The 15,321-nt window shown below is 44.8% G+C and overlaps 1 protein-coding gene across 1 annotated transcript in view; it reads left to right on the forward strand.

Moving 5' to 3' along the window:
- LOC138265059 (cytochrome P450 2J5-like) overlaps positions 1–15,321 on the forward strand; it is a 181,874-nt gene that overhangs the window by 56,632 nt on the left and 109,921 nt on the right. The window lies entirely within an intron of this gene.

A 15,321-nucleotide genomic window follows, 5' to 3' on the forward strand; every position in this document is an offset into this window, starting at 1 on the left:
AAGAAATCGAACTGGACCCAAAGAAAAATGTCACACGTGGCTTTAGAGGCATGCAGCTGCTAGCATGTTCCTGAACAGAAAGTTCAGTTCTCCTCTCTGTCATCAAACGATCTGATAGATGGTGGGCCCCTCGCACCAGTCCTCGGGGGCAGCCTGTGCTAGTCCTGAGCCTGGTTCAAATTACCATGTCTGGACGGGGGTGGAAGGATAGAGGGCTGCCGGTTGGTGCCGTCGCTGTGAAATCCCAGTGGGGTATGACTGCCCTGGGTCCCAATCGCTGCTCCACTGTAGGCAGGTAGGTGGGCCCTACCCTTCCCAACACTCCGCCAGAAGTGCCAATCCCCTCTCAGTAGTGGGCCCCTCCTGTAGGACCCCTGGGATCTGGCACCTGCCTCTGCCCGAAACACTCAGAACAACAGAGTGCTGATTCCTCCTGTGCCGGTACCATGCACTCGACCCTCCTATAGACCAAGGAGGATCTCTGCAGCCAAGTCGCCAAAGGTCCCACAAACTCGGGTGGGTCCGTAGAAAATATGTGCTGTTGGGTACACTCAGTTGTGGCCGTCTGCTCCACCTCAGGGCACTCACGGGGCTCCCATCCGGTCCACGACGCTCTTCCTACAGACCAGGGAGGATCTCTGCAGCCAAGTCGCCAAAGGTCCCACAAACTCGGTTGGGTCCATAGAAAATATGTGCTGTTGGGTACACTCATTCGTGGGCGTCTACTTCAGCTCAGGGCACTCGGGGGGCTCCCATCCGGTCCGCAGCACTCCTCAGCGCGTTATGTTGGTGATTTTCCTGCTGCGCATAAGGGGAGGGCATCCCTTGCCTCCCCCCTCCGATATGTCCAGGTCCTGGCTGAGGAATCCAATCTCAGGCCGTCTCCTTACTTGCACGGAGGAAAGCGCTCCCCGCTGCCCAGTATACTGCCAGGGGACCTCCGCCCCAAGTAAAAATCGAGGCCGTGGCTTAGCACACCACGTTAGGCCTAGTCCAGCCGCTTCATTCCGGCGGCCGTTTCCTCTATTGTGAGCCAGATGGCTCCGAGCGCCCGGAGCCTATCGGGCCTGCAGAGGGCCCCAGGTGATCAACAGGGTTCCTGGTGGGAAACAACACCCCCTTCGAGGTCCCCGATCCGATCCGGCGTGTGGAGCTCTCTGCTCAGGCAGCATTCGGATCGGCGGCCAGACCATGCCCCAGTATTTTCAATTTAAAAACTGCCTACCTTATAACGAAGTTCTTTGGTTCAAAGCATATATAAAAGCAAATGCTATTTTTCTAATTTGGTCTTGGATTTGTTCTTTGAGTGTGTGTCTCATTTATTCCCTCTGTGAGTACAACAAATGCTTAACACGACTCCTTGATAAGCCTAAGTACTCGCCTACACTATCACAAATAGAGCATTAGACATGCTATTTCTGCCTCTGCAATCCTTTGGAGATCCACTGGACTCTCTACATGGTGTATTTCATTTTAGTGCACCACATAGAGAACCAGCTTCCTACATTCACCCTAGGTAGCCTGCAAGTGCTATCCAACACAGCATCTGAAGCTTGTTCCCAGTCCCCACCTAGGAGTTTAATGGTGGGGTCCAGTTCTGTCAGTATGCTTTTGAGACAAAAAAAGAATGTTGCTTTTATCCCTACCGGAGTATAAATCGACCGCACATACAGGACCTTGTTCAGGATCTTAAGATGGGCAAAGGCATATTTACATGTAGGATCTGCCCTCATCTTTTTGTGCAGGAGAGAGTTTTGAGCAGCAGAATAGCCATGTAGGTATGTCACGAGTGGTCGGCTGGGATGATTCGCTACTATGGATGACTCTGCCTACCCAGTCATGTTTGAGCTTATCCACCTCAGGGGCAGTGGGGTGGATTCCCTGCAGAAGGGCTATGTACACGTGTTTGGAGTTGAGATAGTCAGGGGATTTTTTACGTTTGTTGTAATGGTTGAGGCTGTTGATGTTTCAGGATAAAACAGTCATGGGCAGTGATGCCATGGTATATGGACAGTGTGTCAAACCAGGGGGGAGCCGAGTGAAAAGGCAGGAGTAAATGGGAGGTGTATGTGTGGGGTCATGGGTCAAAAGGTCAGCATCAAAGCCATTTGCCTTTCCGCAGGGATGGGTGTGTATATATATATATATATATATATATATATATATATATTACTTAGTGGCGGACGTAGGTAGTTATAGTTTGGACAACGTTTCCATAGAAAAAACGTTTTATGACTTGCCTTTATCTTTGGCACCATTTGACGAATCTTCACGAAATTTTGCAAACATAGGGTGTCATTTTGACCCTGGTGGTCCGAGACCGCCAGGGCTAAAATGACGGAAGCACTGCCAACAGGCTGGCGGTGCTTCCTGCCCTATTACGACCGCGGTGGAAGCGCTGCGGACGCACCGCCGGGACCGGCGGTTTCCCGCCGTTTTAGCCCCGGCGGTGATAATCCGCCAGGGCAGCACTGCAAGCAGCGCTGCCCTGGGGATTATGACACCCCTACCGCCAGCCTGTTTCTGCCGGTTTGCACTGCAAGGAAGAGGCTGGTGGTAAGGGGTGTCCTGGGGCCCCTGGGGGCTCCTGCACTGCCCAACTGCCCATGCCACTGGCATGGGCAGTGCAGGGGCCCCCTAACAGGGCCCGCCCAGCTTTTCACTGTCTGCATAGCAGACAGTGAAAAGCGTGACGGGTGCAACTGCACCCGTCGCACGGCCGCAACACCGCCGGCTCCATTAGGAGCCCGGCTCCTATGTTGCGGCCTCATCCCCGCCGGCCCAGCGGGGATGTCTTAATGGGGGCCAAAGGAGTGCGGCCGTACTGGCGGCCGCATTGGCGGCCGCAAGGCGGTTACCGCTACCACCGCCCGCCAAGGTCGTAATGATCCCCATAGTGTCCCTGTGATTCTTGTTGGGAGTGTACAGTTTCGGAATGATCTGTCAGGGGTGGACCGAGAAAGAAGGGGGATTAAAAAAAAGTTGTGTTTCGTATGCTAATTCCCATAGGACCTTTAGACACAATTACAGACTGAACCACTGCACGGAATTACATCAATTGTGGCAGAAAGCTAATGCTTATTTATTGTAAATCCGTTCAGTAGTTTTTGAGAAATTTAAGGAAATCTTAATTTGTATATCTGTGATCACGAAGACGTCACGTAAAAAGATGAGCTTGTGCAGAGAAATGCACAGCTCTGATTGGCTGCCAACAGTTCAAACCAGGAAGTGTTGGCAGACATCTTGGGACTCGGCTTGAGCCAAGTCCCAGAAAAAAAGTGTAAAAAAAAGACAAGGGGCCAAGGTAGAATCACCCTGACCTCTTAGCTCCGGTGCTGGGGTCCCAGAGAGACCCGGCCAGGGCAAAAAAACTTTTTTACATTTTTGCCGCAAATTTATGACATTTTTGCAGATTTGCAGCAAGAAACTTGTGCTCGAAGATAACTATAACTCGCACCCTCGCCATGCACTGCTTAATACCTCTCAAATTACAGCACTCATGACATCTTTGATAGCATAATTGACAAATTCACTGTAACATCTGCAGTAAAGTTATTGATCACGTACCGGTGCATGGCAGGGGCGTGAGTTATAGTTACGTTAGGTCACAAGCTATAGTTACTTTAGATAACTCTAACTATAACAAGTGAATTTCTATGGTTTTGTATGAGTAAATTCAGAACCTAACTTTAATTTCCCAATAGCCTGTGTTTTGTTCTGTGAATTTCTATGTTTTAAAAACATTCTATTTCCTAACTATAACGTCCCTATAACCTTTGTTTTTTCAGAAAAAAATAAATATATATATATATATATATTCACTAAAAAACAAAGGTTACAGGGACATTATAGTTAGGTTCTGAATTTACTCATACAAAACCATAAGAAATCAGCAGTTATAGGTACCACAGCTAACTATAACTGGTGCTCCTGTAATGCACTGCTTATGACCTCACATATTACATCACTCATGACATGGTCAGTGACATCACTGATGACATTTTATATGACATCACTGATGACATCCTCCAGTGAGTGTAAGTGTTGTATCAATGTGTGAGTGGGTGTGTGAGTGTGTCTATGGGTGAATGAGTGGTTGAATCATTTGCTGTATGGGAGACTGAATGGATGTATAAGTTGCTGTATAGGTGAACAAGTGACTGCGTGAGCAGCTGCATTGCATTCAGTGAGTGGGGCTGTGGGTGGCTGCATTTGGGAGTGAGTGGGTGTCAGAGTGGTTGTCTGGGTATGTCTATGGGTGTCACTATATTGGTGAGTGACTTGGTGAGTCACTTACTTTATGGCTGTAAGTATAACTTAAAAAAAAAATATATATATATATATATATATATATATATATATATATATATATATTCACTAAAAAAACAAAGGTTACAGGGACATTATAGTTAGGTTCTGAATTTACTCGTACAAAACCATAAAAATTCAGCAGTTATAGGTACCTCAGCTAAATATAACTGGTGCTTCTGTAATGCACTGCTTATGACCTCACATATTACATCACTCATGACATGGTCAGTGACATCACTGATGACATCTCATATGACATCACTGATGACATCCTCCAGTGAGTGTAAGTGTTGTATTGATGTGTGAGTGTGTCTATGGGTGAATGAGTGGTTGAATCATTTGCTGTATGGGAGACTGAATGGATGTATAAGTTGCTGTATAGGTGAACAAGTGACTGTGTGAGCAGCTGCATTGCATTCAGTGAATGGGTCTGTGGGTGGCTGCATTTGGGAGTGAGTGGGTGTCAGAGTGGTTGTCTGGGTATGTCTATGGGTGTCACTATATTGGTGAGTGACTTGGTGAGTCACTTACTGTATGGCTGTAAGTATAACTGAGTGGCTGTATCTGTAACTGTATGTAAGTCAGTGGGTGTATGAGTAGCTGTATCATAAACTGAGTGGGTGAGTCAGTTTTTATATAGGATAGTGAGTGGATGTGTGAGAAATTGTGTTGGTCAGTCAGTGGCTATATGAAAGGCTGTATGAGTGACTGAGTGGGTTTGTAAGTGCCTTTTCAAGTGAATGAGTTGGTGTGTGAATAGTTGTACAGTTGAGTGATTGAGTGTGTAAGTGACTGTAATAATGAGTCAGTGACTGTGTCAGTGACTGTATGGGTGCGTGTGTGGGCGAGTCAGAGTTTCTACAGCTGATTAACTGGATGTGTCAATAGAATAGTGATCCATTAATGGGATGCGTGAGTATGAGTCAGTGTGTCAGTGGGTGTATGAGTAGGTGTGTAGGAAACTGTATGAGTCTAGGAATATCGCAGTTAGTAGTGTATGGGTGAGTGAGTGGTTGTGTCAGTGGCTGTTTGACTGAATGAATGTCTGTGTATCACTTCTTAATAAGTATGGGAGTAGATGTGTGTTTGTGGGTATACAAGTTTGTATCAGCAAATGAGTGGGTGTATGACTGTGTAGATGATGTCATCATAGATGTCATATGATATGTCATGAGTGATGTCACTGACCATGTCATGAGTGATTAATATGTGAGATCATAAGCAGTGCATTACGGTAGTGCTAGTTATAGTTAACTGATGTACTTATAACTGTGAATTTCTACGGTTTTGTACGAGTAAATTCAGAACCTAACTATAATGTCCATGTAACCTTTGTTTTTTTCAGTGAATTTCTAAGGTTTTATTAATTCTATTTCCTAACTATAACGTCCCTGCAACCTTTGTTTTTTTCAGTGAATTTCTAAGGTGTTTTTTATTCTATTTCCTAACTATAACGTCCCTGTAGCCTTTGTTTTTTTCTGTGAATTTCCATGGCTTTTTTAAAGTATAGTAATTTCAATTATTATACGTTATTCCAACCATTGCAGTGCACAGCCTTTGGCCGTGCACAGCAGGGGTTGGCCATAGGGCCTGGCCTCTGGCCAGGTCCTGAGGCCAACCCCCTATAAACACCCCACCATGCACATTCTTCCCCCATGCGTAGAGGAAGTTGCCAGCAAGACATGGACTGCAGTCAGACCCTGCGCCAGCACTCTCCAACCACCCAAACCCACAGTGTGCACAGCCCTTTCGCCGTGCGACGCAGGAGTTAGCCTCAGCTTCTCTGGGTGTGGGAATAGATGTGAGAAAGTGTATCTGGGGCCAAGAGTGGCTGTCAGATTGACTGTCTGGGTGTGAGAGTGCGTACATCAGTGTTTTAACTGGTGAGTCAGTCTGTGCGAGGGTCTCTGAGTGACTGCATGAGGGTGTCAGTTGGTTTGTGAGTGGGTGCAGGGGTGTCTGAGCGGGTCTGTGAGTGGGTGCCTAAGTGTCTAAGTGGGTGTGTGAGAAATTGATTGAAAAAGCGAACGAAAGTGAGAGAGAAACAGAGATTTTTTTTTTAGGCTTTAATATCTACTTAGAATGAGATATTTTTGTTAGATTTAACAAATATATTTTAAAAAGTTCATTTTTTTTTAAAAAAGGAAAGGAAAATGAGCCCAGCTGGACTCAAACCCCCATAGCAATGTGTTTAGGCCTGAGACCTTCACACTGAGCTATGGGGGTTTTCTATTCTTTCAATTTTTGTAGCCCTTGGTGGGCTTTGTAGTGAAAAAAATATATAAAAAAGTAGGGACCGCGGGAGAAGCCCTTAAGGGCTCTCCCACAGCCCCTCATTTTTTAATTTTTTTTATAAAGTGTACTTAATTTTATTATAAAGCCCTTTATGGGCTATGTAGGACCACTAGGGAGCCCTCAAGGGCGGCTCCCCCGATGGTCCCTACTTATTATTTTTTTAGAACAATGCCCTTCAGGCTACCTGGCACTGCTGGCAATGCATCCCCAAGTACAGAACTGCTTTGACAGCAGCTCTCTGCTTGCTGAATCATTTCATCTTTGTCCTCTGCACTCGTGCACGCGGGCAGGCGACAGAGATGAAACTTTGGATTTTGACAGTGGAACCTTCTTTAAAGGTCCCGCTGTCCAAACCTGAAGTGTTTGCTGTGGCTTGGCATGGCTGCAGCACTGCAGCCAAGCCACAGCAAAGAGCTATGTCCCATTGGTGGGCACCCCAGGGCATAGCAGGAGCCGACCCTGGAGAGTGGCGGTCCCCAGGGCCATCAGAGGCTCCTTGAAGCCCCCCTCCAACTAGATCCTAGACCCAGGGGGTGGTGGTCCCACTCCAACTACAGTCTTGCTACTACTCCTGCTCTGGGGGGTGGTGGTCGCCAGGGCAGCGGTGGGCCACAGGCCCCCCCCACATTTATTACAAGTTTGCCTGTGGTGGCGGTGGTGCTCAGGGCAGCGGGAGGGGGCCAGGAGGCCCCCTCTTGCATATTACAATAATGCCCTGCGGGACTGGCGGTCCCCAGAGCAGCAGGGGGGCCACAAGCCCCCTGCCTTAAAAGAAATCTGCTCCGGGGAGGTGGTGGTCCCTGGGGCAGCGGGAGGGGGACAGGAGGCCCCCTGCTTTTATTAAAAAAAAGCCCCTGGGACTTGGCCCACCCGGGGTCTTTTGACTAATGAAGCGCGGGAGCCCGGGCTTCTTTTTTTTGTGATATTAAAGAGTGGATTTGCGTCTCCACTCGTGAAATCAGCAAAAAATGCTTTTTTAACCCTGGGTGGTCCCTTTGGGACCCAACCACCAGAGCTAAGGGGTCAGGTCACCATACCCTGACCCCTTTTCTTTTTTTCCACTTTTTTTTCGGGACTCGGCTGAAGCTGAGTCACAAGAAGGCTGACAACACTTTCTGTTAACATTCTGATTCTGTTAACTTTCTGATAACAGTTTCTGTTGTTGAAGTGTTATCAGCCAATCATCAGTTCTCAGCACCAGATCTTTAGGGATCGTGAATCCTTGGCGTCCCTAGATATACACATTTGTTTTCCCCTTAAGTTCTCAAAAATTGCTGAATGAAATTACACCAAAACAAAAAATAGCACTCTTTCTGGACCAGGACATACCTTCCTCTCAAATTTGGTGTAATTCCGTTCAGTATTTTTTGTGCTATTGCTGTTCAAAATCCCTATGGAAAAATGAATGGGGAAAATGTGTTTTGGGACCCCCCCCTTTTTTTCCCGCCCCACTGGATGAATCAGCCCAAAACTTTCCAGGAAGCAGCTGATGGAACTGGCAACTTTTTTTGGAACGTTTCGTGAATATTTGTCAAGCGGTGGCAAAGATATAGGCAAGTAAAACATTGCTTTTTGTATAGAAACGTAATCCTACTTATAACTACCTGGTGGTGACCGCCAATAGGTAACATATAGCTTTAGTCAGTGGAACCTCACAAGAAGCGATGTTCTGGGTACCCAACTGGCACTGAAGAGGAAGGAAAATAAGGTTTGCACCCTTACTTGGTGGGAGAGAGGGTGGCGATAATGTCTGAGAGGTACTGGAGAAGCCTAATGGATGGGAGGGGTGGGGATTTGAACTACGATGCACCCGATTGGGGGCATAGGAGAAGGAGCAACAGGAGTTGTGTGATGATCTCTTGCCAGGATATGCATTGGTCCTTGCACGGGTGGACAGAGGACCAAGAAGGGAGAGCATCCAACCTGGCAGGCTGGGAGAGGGTAAATGAACAACAGAACTAAAACCTTATGCACAATATGGTACAATGTAAAACAACACATAGGATAATGTAACATCATAGAGCAAAGAACATTAGAAACAGATACACACGGAAATGTAAGGATGAATACATAGATCATGAGAAAGACTTGAGAAACTCATCCGTTTGGCCCTGCTGGTTGACGTGGAGGGCTCGATGGAAATTTTCACCATGGTCAGAAGTCCAAGTTCTTTTCAGATGTGAGTGGGACTTATCTTGTCCTGATTCCTGCATGAGTTCCACTCCCGCCCTGATTGCTCTGTCTTTCCTGCTTTGGGATTGGAATTTGGAGCCCTGCTTCTGTAACCTACCCATGTGGCGGAGTTTCCTGTTGTCCCTAAGAGGCGGGAGTGTCTCTGGTGGGAGCAGGAAGCAGTGTTGTGCCCATGGTCGGGTCCTGTAGATTTTTAAAGACAACATGCAAGTCCTCTGGTTCCCAGATGTTTTTGGACCTGCCATCTATGGTGATGCACATATGGGCAGGTTTGAGCAGTCCCATTTGCGCAATGTCTGTCGGAGACACAGGAAGGCCACCACTTTTCATATGTCTCTTTGGAAAAATCTGCCGAAATGCTAATTTCATGGCCTTCATAATAGTAGGGTACATGATTACAGGCAGTAGCTAGGGTTTGTTGGACCGCATGTGCCTCAGGAAGCACACAATGAATGGACAGGTCTTGTCCCTTGTAGCAGGTCTGCGGTTACGAAAAAGATGGGCCCGTTGGATATTCAGGGTGCGATGAAGGTGAAACCATGGAGGTATGAGAAGCCTCCTACATTTTCCAGCTCAACCTTCTCCAGGAAGCCAAAAAAAGTATGTTGTCTATCTGGCATCGGTCCTCCAGGAAGATGATTTTGTGTTGTAGGTGCTAGAGTTCAGATTCCAGGGAATCTGATTGTGTCGTTCGGGATTCCTGCGGTCCTCTCAGAGACTGGCAAAGAGGAGGGGCCCCTGCTTTGGTCCACAATGTGTTCCACTGAAGATGGGGTAGGGACACTTCCCTGCATGCCCCAGCAAGGTGATGAGATGTGGGCCATGCCCAGTGGGCCCTCCTGTGATGAGCTGAAGCTGGCAAGTGATATCTAAGGCCAAGAGGGTTTCTTTTGTGAGCAGAAGATGCAGGCCGAAAGACGATCCAAAGAGGTAGGTTCTCCCCAAGGGCAGCAGCAAGTCACTGAGGGATGCAGGCCATGAAAAATCATAAAACGTTTGCTAGACTTGCAGGGTTAGTGACTTAATCTACTTGCCCTAATTATAATGCTCTTGACCCATAAACTGATTTCAAATTATGTGATCCTGGGCAAATATTTTAATTCACAGAGCCACCACTTCTTCTTTATAACATATGAAAACTCCTTCAAAAAGGCAAGTTCAACATGTCTGCTGTACAACAAACAGCTTTGTTTGATTTAATAGACTAAATATTTGCTCCATATATAATACACATCCAACCACATTTAGGATACATATGACTTCTGACGTGCCTCTTAGTTCATTCATCGCTTTATCATCAGGGCGGGTGCAGGAATGTTTCTCAAATCATGTTCAAAATCTTTCAATTTTAATAAATACAAATCTGAAGGATGAAGTAGTAGCACAAACAGCTACATTTTTGTAAATGGCCACATTTCCCACTGACATGTCGTTTTACTGACAAAACTATCCAGTGAACAATATTTGGAAATCAAGCTTCTACAAATATTTGTCATTTGCACATCACCAAGTAAAGTGTTCTGAGTTGTCTTGCTCCTACTTAAATCTTTGCTTGCATCAAACTTCTGAATAACAAAAAAATATTTATTTCGTAATTCCTGAAATTGCTGATATATTTTTAATTGATTGTACTATTCATTTACAAGGTGTTTTAATGCTGTGCATTAGAAAAAAATGATATCTTACAGCCTTTTGTTTCACAATGAATGTCAGACAACACACTTGACAAAAACCTCTAATTGTAATAAGAGAAAGAAAAAAAAACTAAATTTTCCAGGATATGAAAAGAAACAATTAGTAAAAAGAGAAACTGACACTTGACCTCTGTCCTTGAACACACAGCACATTTGTCAAGATAAAAACAAGATTTAAAGGCATTGTTTTGCACATTCACTTTCTCAATGAAGAGAACACCAGTTTCTTCAAGCTTAAATTCAGTCGCCAGAATGAACAAAATAGGCGCTACAAATAGCTACAAATAGCTCAACCTGATAAAATCTGATTCACAATTACGAGTTGGCAAACAGATTTTTCAAGGCCTGGGGTGGATTCCTCACCCAACCTCACGGTTGCAGTTCCCCTTTCACAGGATAGCGAGTCCCTGCGGCAGTGATTGGAGGGAGCCGGCAGGCTGGGGGAGAGGTAGTCACTCTGGACATTGTGCTCCTCGGTCCCGCTGCACAGGGCACCACTGGAGATATCAAGGAGCTCCCCTATGGTGTTCACACTCCAATGTGGGCATTTTGGTATATGGATGCCACCTGGGCAGGCTAGGATTCCCTCCAGTAGTCTGCAGCAATCAGGAGACTTGGCATTCTGTGGCCATCTTTGTCTGCAGACAAGGTCTGCCCCTGTAGCAGAAACCCTCAATCACTAGGAGTTAACTTCTTGGAGAAGATGGACTGATCTCTTGGATGACTTATGTATTAATACCAATTGGAGTCTTTTTTAACTTAAATATTTAAACATTACAGCAGGTTGTGTGGTTCAAAGATGGGGGAAAATATTAAGTTGCTGATTTCTAAACAGCACTACACATATCAACTGAATTTAGAAAGAAAATTGCCATATACAGATACTTGCATGAAGTGGAAGACAAAAAAAAGTCCCAAACCAAATCTGGAAGGGATACATTTTGAATGAAGATGTGGAAAAATCATGATATGTATCTTAGTCCTGCTACCCTCAAGAGTAAGGAATAGTTTCTTACCTGTAACTCCTGTTCTCTCGAAGGGGAATTTCCATGATAAGGCATGAGCACTGAATAGTCCCAACCAAATGCAGGGACCCCAGGGCATCTCTTCAATATATCTTCTTAAGTGTAGAATCTCAGCTTTCTTCCTGAAGGCCTGTGGAAACACTTAAGATAGAGGCAGATAATGTAGTCTATATACCCAGGCTACAAAGACCCAAATCTTCATCATAAAGTCCAAAAAGGGCTAACACATTATATTTAAGTGCAATCACAAATCTCCTTCACAAACCCCTTTTATGATAGAAATGAGGAAGTATAGGGTAGGGTAACCCCATGGGCAGTCATTATATGGCTAAAATAGAGACTGTTTCTTTAAGAACCCAGAGACCACCAGTAGCCCAACATGCTCAGCAGGGGGCAGTTGCTTCAGTTCTTTTTTCCGGCTCCTGCTGACAGGATCCTGAAGTGTTGAGCTCCAACTTTTTATAGGTTTTTTTGCAAAAAATATCTTGTCAAAAATTATTGACAACACTTTTACTCGAGGTCTTTCAGCTCTTCCTGCTATTTTCTGAGATTTACTGTAAGATTCCGATAGAAAACTGAGGTATTTTGTCATTCCAAATGCCTTCAGTTTTTGACAAGTGTTCTTGCTGTGGTAGGAAAGAGGCCAAAAGAGACCCTCATGGGGTCTGTATTATCTGCCTTCCTTCATCTCATCTTCCTGATGCCTGTGACATCTACAAGAAGATTCCAGGTGCCCTCTGCGTTACACAATGAAGATTCGCCTTCAAGCAAAAGAGGACAGAAGAAGACAAAGGTAACCTGCCAATGGGACCTCAGAGTGAGGGGAAGGTCAGTCTTCCACCAGGGATCTTCCTTCAACCTCCTGTGGATGTGGAAGGTGTGAGAAGAGTGTTTCTGGACAGAAATTACTCCGGTCAACGTTGAGGACATGAGTGTCAGGGCATGTGGCAGCTCCTGCCTTTTTGCCATCAAGGACTAGTTTGATGTTGAGGAAGCGGCAACGCTTGATGTTGTCACACCACCAGTCGACGTCGAGAGATTACACACCGTTGAGACTTGGTAGGCGTATGACATCGAGAAGCTATTCTTTATTGAGGGGTGCGGGTTCGCCATTGACACAACGTGGAAAATCGAGGTTGAGAGACAATCGTCAATGTGAAAGATCAATGTTGAGGGACAAATGGAGATGAGAAAGATCGATGCTGAGGAGTTTGTCGACATCAAGTAGGAATACAAGAAAGTGGAGAAGGATTTATTCTGTAACAGAATCTTCTCCTTTGCTGGTAGTGTTACCACCAACATCTCCTCGGCCATCACCTCCTCCACAGACTACAACTCCTTTGCCACTCCCAACAACTCCACTGGTACTTACTCCTTTAGTCATTCCTGCTGTAGTGCCATGAGTGCCAGCGCCAGCGCCTTCAACTGCCACGTGCACCAGATCAAGACATCACTCGTGCCATCACTCATCAAGGTGTTCTTCTACCGCTTCCAGACATCACCACAGTCATGGTTCTCACCGCAAATCAAGATCTCGCTCCCATCAACGTCATACAGACTATTCCACGTCTTCTACCAGAGACTAATCTCCCACTTTGACGGACCCACCACCACCTCGAATCTCGCCAATCGATGACGTAAACACCTTTCAAGAGGTTCTCGTCCGTGGGGTCGCAAAAGTAAATATACAGATGTCGGTACCTGCACCATTCACATCCATAATGTTTTTAACATTACACCATTGGAGACAGCAGGCAGAGGTTTCAACTCTTCATCGGAGAGCCCTGGCTAGGCGCTCTGTCCAATCCTAACGCTGCTTTCATGCTACTAGCAGCTTGAAGGCAGTACTGAGATTGAACGCAGTACAGACTGGGAGCCCGTGTCTGCAGTCCAGTTAAGGAGCAGATCGAAACGGCAAAGCTCAGCATGGCGAAAATGTAAGTTTAAAAAAAATTATTACTCTATTTACATATGTTTTCATTGTGCACCCCCCGCATGCTGTCCCATCCCGTGAGCTGCCACTGCTAATATGTAATTTGATGTTCACCCCACGTCTTTCCCTAAAAACTTTTAACATTCCCGTTGCCTTCCCTCTGTGATCTCTCTCTCTCTGCTTCCTCCAGTATCCAAATCCCTTAATATCTATTCTTTTTTTGCCTCACGGTGGTCAAACTTGTCAACTTTCGCAATGAGTGGAGATTAGGCATCTCTCTGGCTCTTAACTTGCCCCGAATTTGAGATTATGGCATTTGATGGACACCACCCAAATCTTTAATGGCACAATTATATTAGCTAGTTTCTAAACTATAGTATTTAGTTTCCACAAAACAATATAACATTTACTGTGTATGTTTACATCAATAAAAGCATCATGTGTACTAGATAGAAGCCTGAACCATATAATGTTTAGACTGCTCAGTATATGTTGCAAATAATGAACCAGAATGTTAATAGATCAGTACCTTGCATGAAAACAAGCTCTTACTATTTGTGTAGTTGGTTTTTCAGGGGTTCCGGATGTTCACAACTTGTAAGTGCTTTGTCTGGCTGTACTTTCCTCATTGTTAATGGTCATGGTGTCTATTAGACAACTTGACCCACAACAAAAGTCCCAGTGGAGAACACAAGTCAGCTATCATATAAAATGTTTAGCACAATAGGAGGCATTATTGGTATGTGAAGTGCATCACTTCCTTCGCAAAGGACCACACTCATGCAGGTGAGAATATACACAGCAGAATGCACTTGTGTACATTTTGACATGCCAGGTTTGTTAGCATATACTGATTGGACAGATGTGTAGGTGTGAATTTGCGTAAAACAGTTTTAGTGCTAAATTGGATTGCTTGATTTGTTACTAATTATCTACCTATTGAACACAAAGTTTGTGAAAGGAAGCCTGATCTTTAAATGTGTATCCTCCTCATACCTCATATGTGGACCTTAAACACATGCCCTTTAAGACTTAGGAATGTTAATAAGACAGTTAGATGAAAATAGAAAATCCTACAAAATGTTTGCATTATTTGATTAGACGGAAGAATGGTTCATACAGAAAATGTCCTGCTCAAGAGAATTTTATGCTCTAACCATAGTCCAGCTTGTATCTCCCATGAGTTTGTTACGCAAAGTTTCCCTTGCATGAAATTTTCACTCAACATACTGGCTAATCATGCATTGCTTAATTTAGTTTAATGTTCCTATAGGAAATGGAGTTACTGGTTGAGGAGGATGAAACCCTACTCAAGCAGCAACCCTACTTTTTTGTTAGGGTGAGACACAAGCAAACCCCAAATTAATCTGTGTTTAACCCTCTGGTTGCTTGGCACAAAAACAGTTAGTTTTAACTTAGAGACAATGTGTAAAGTATCTATGCAGCATACCAACAGTAAAAAAGTGAAAACACAACACAAGAAAATCCCACACCAATTTAGAAAAATACATCAAAATGTAAGCATCATGATCATAACAACATTCATTCGGATCAAAGCACCATTAAATCACAGTAAAACAAATACACATTGGATAGAGCAGAATAAATACCGTACTTAGTCTAATGCAATACAAGCAATTAATCTAATAATAATAATAAGCGTGTCCAATCATGCAATCACAACCAATTCATGCATCAAAAAGAGTGCCCCCACAAAGTAGCAGGACACAAGGATAAAAAGTCAGTGAATCAGAGAACCTCAAAGGAAACCTAAATCTGGCTCCAAATATGTGCCATCATGCACAAAAAATGCCACAGGATGGAACTCAGACACTCTATCTCTCACTGAAAGATAAAGTGCATTATGCAT

The sequence above is a fragment of the Pleurodeles waltl genome, chromosome 11 (genome assembly GCF_031143425.1).
Source record: "Pleurodeles waltl isolate 20211129_DDA chromosome 11, aPleWal1.hap1.20221129, whole genome shotgun sequence".
Taxonomy (NCBI): domain Eukaryota; kingdom Metazoa; phylum Chordata; class Amphibia; order Caudata; family Salamandridae; genus Pleurodeles; species Pleurodeles waltl.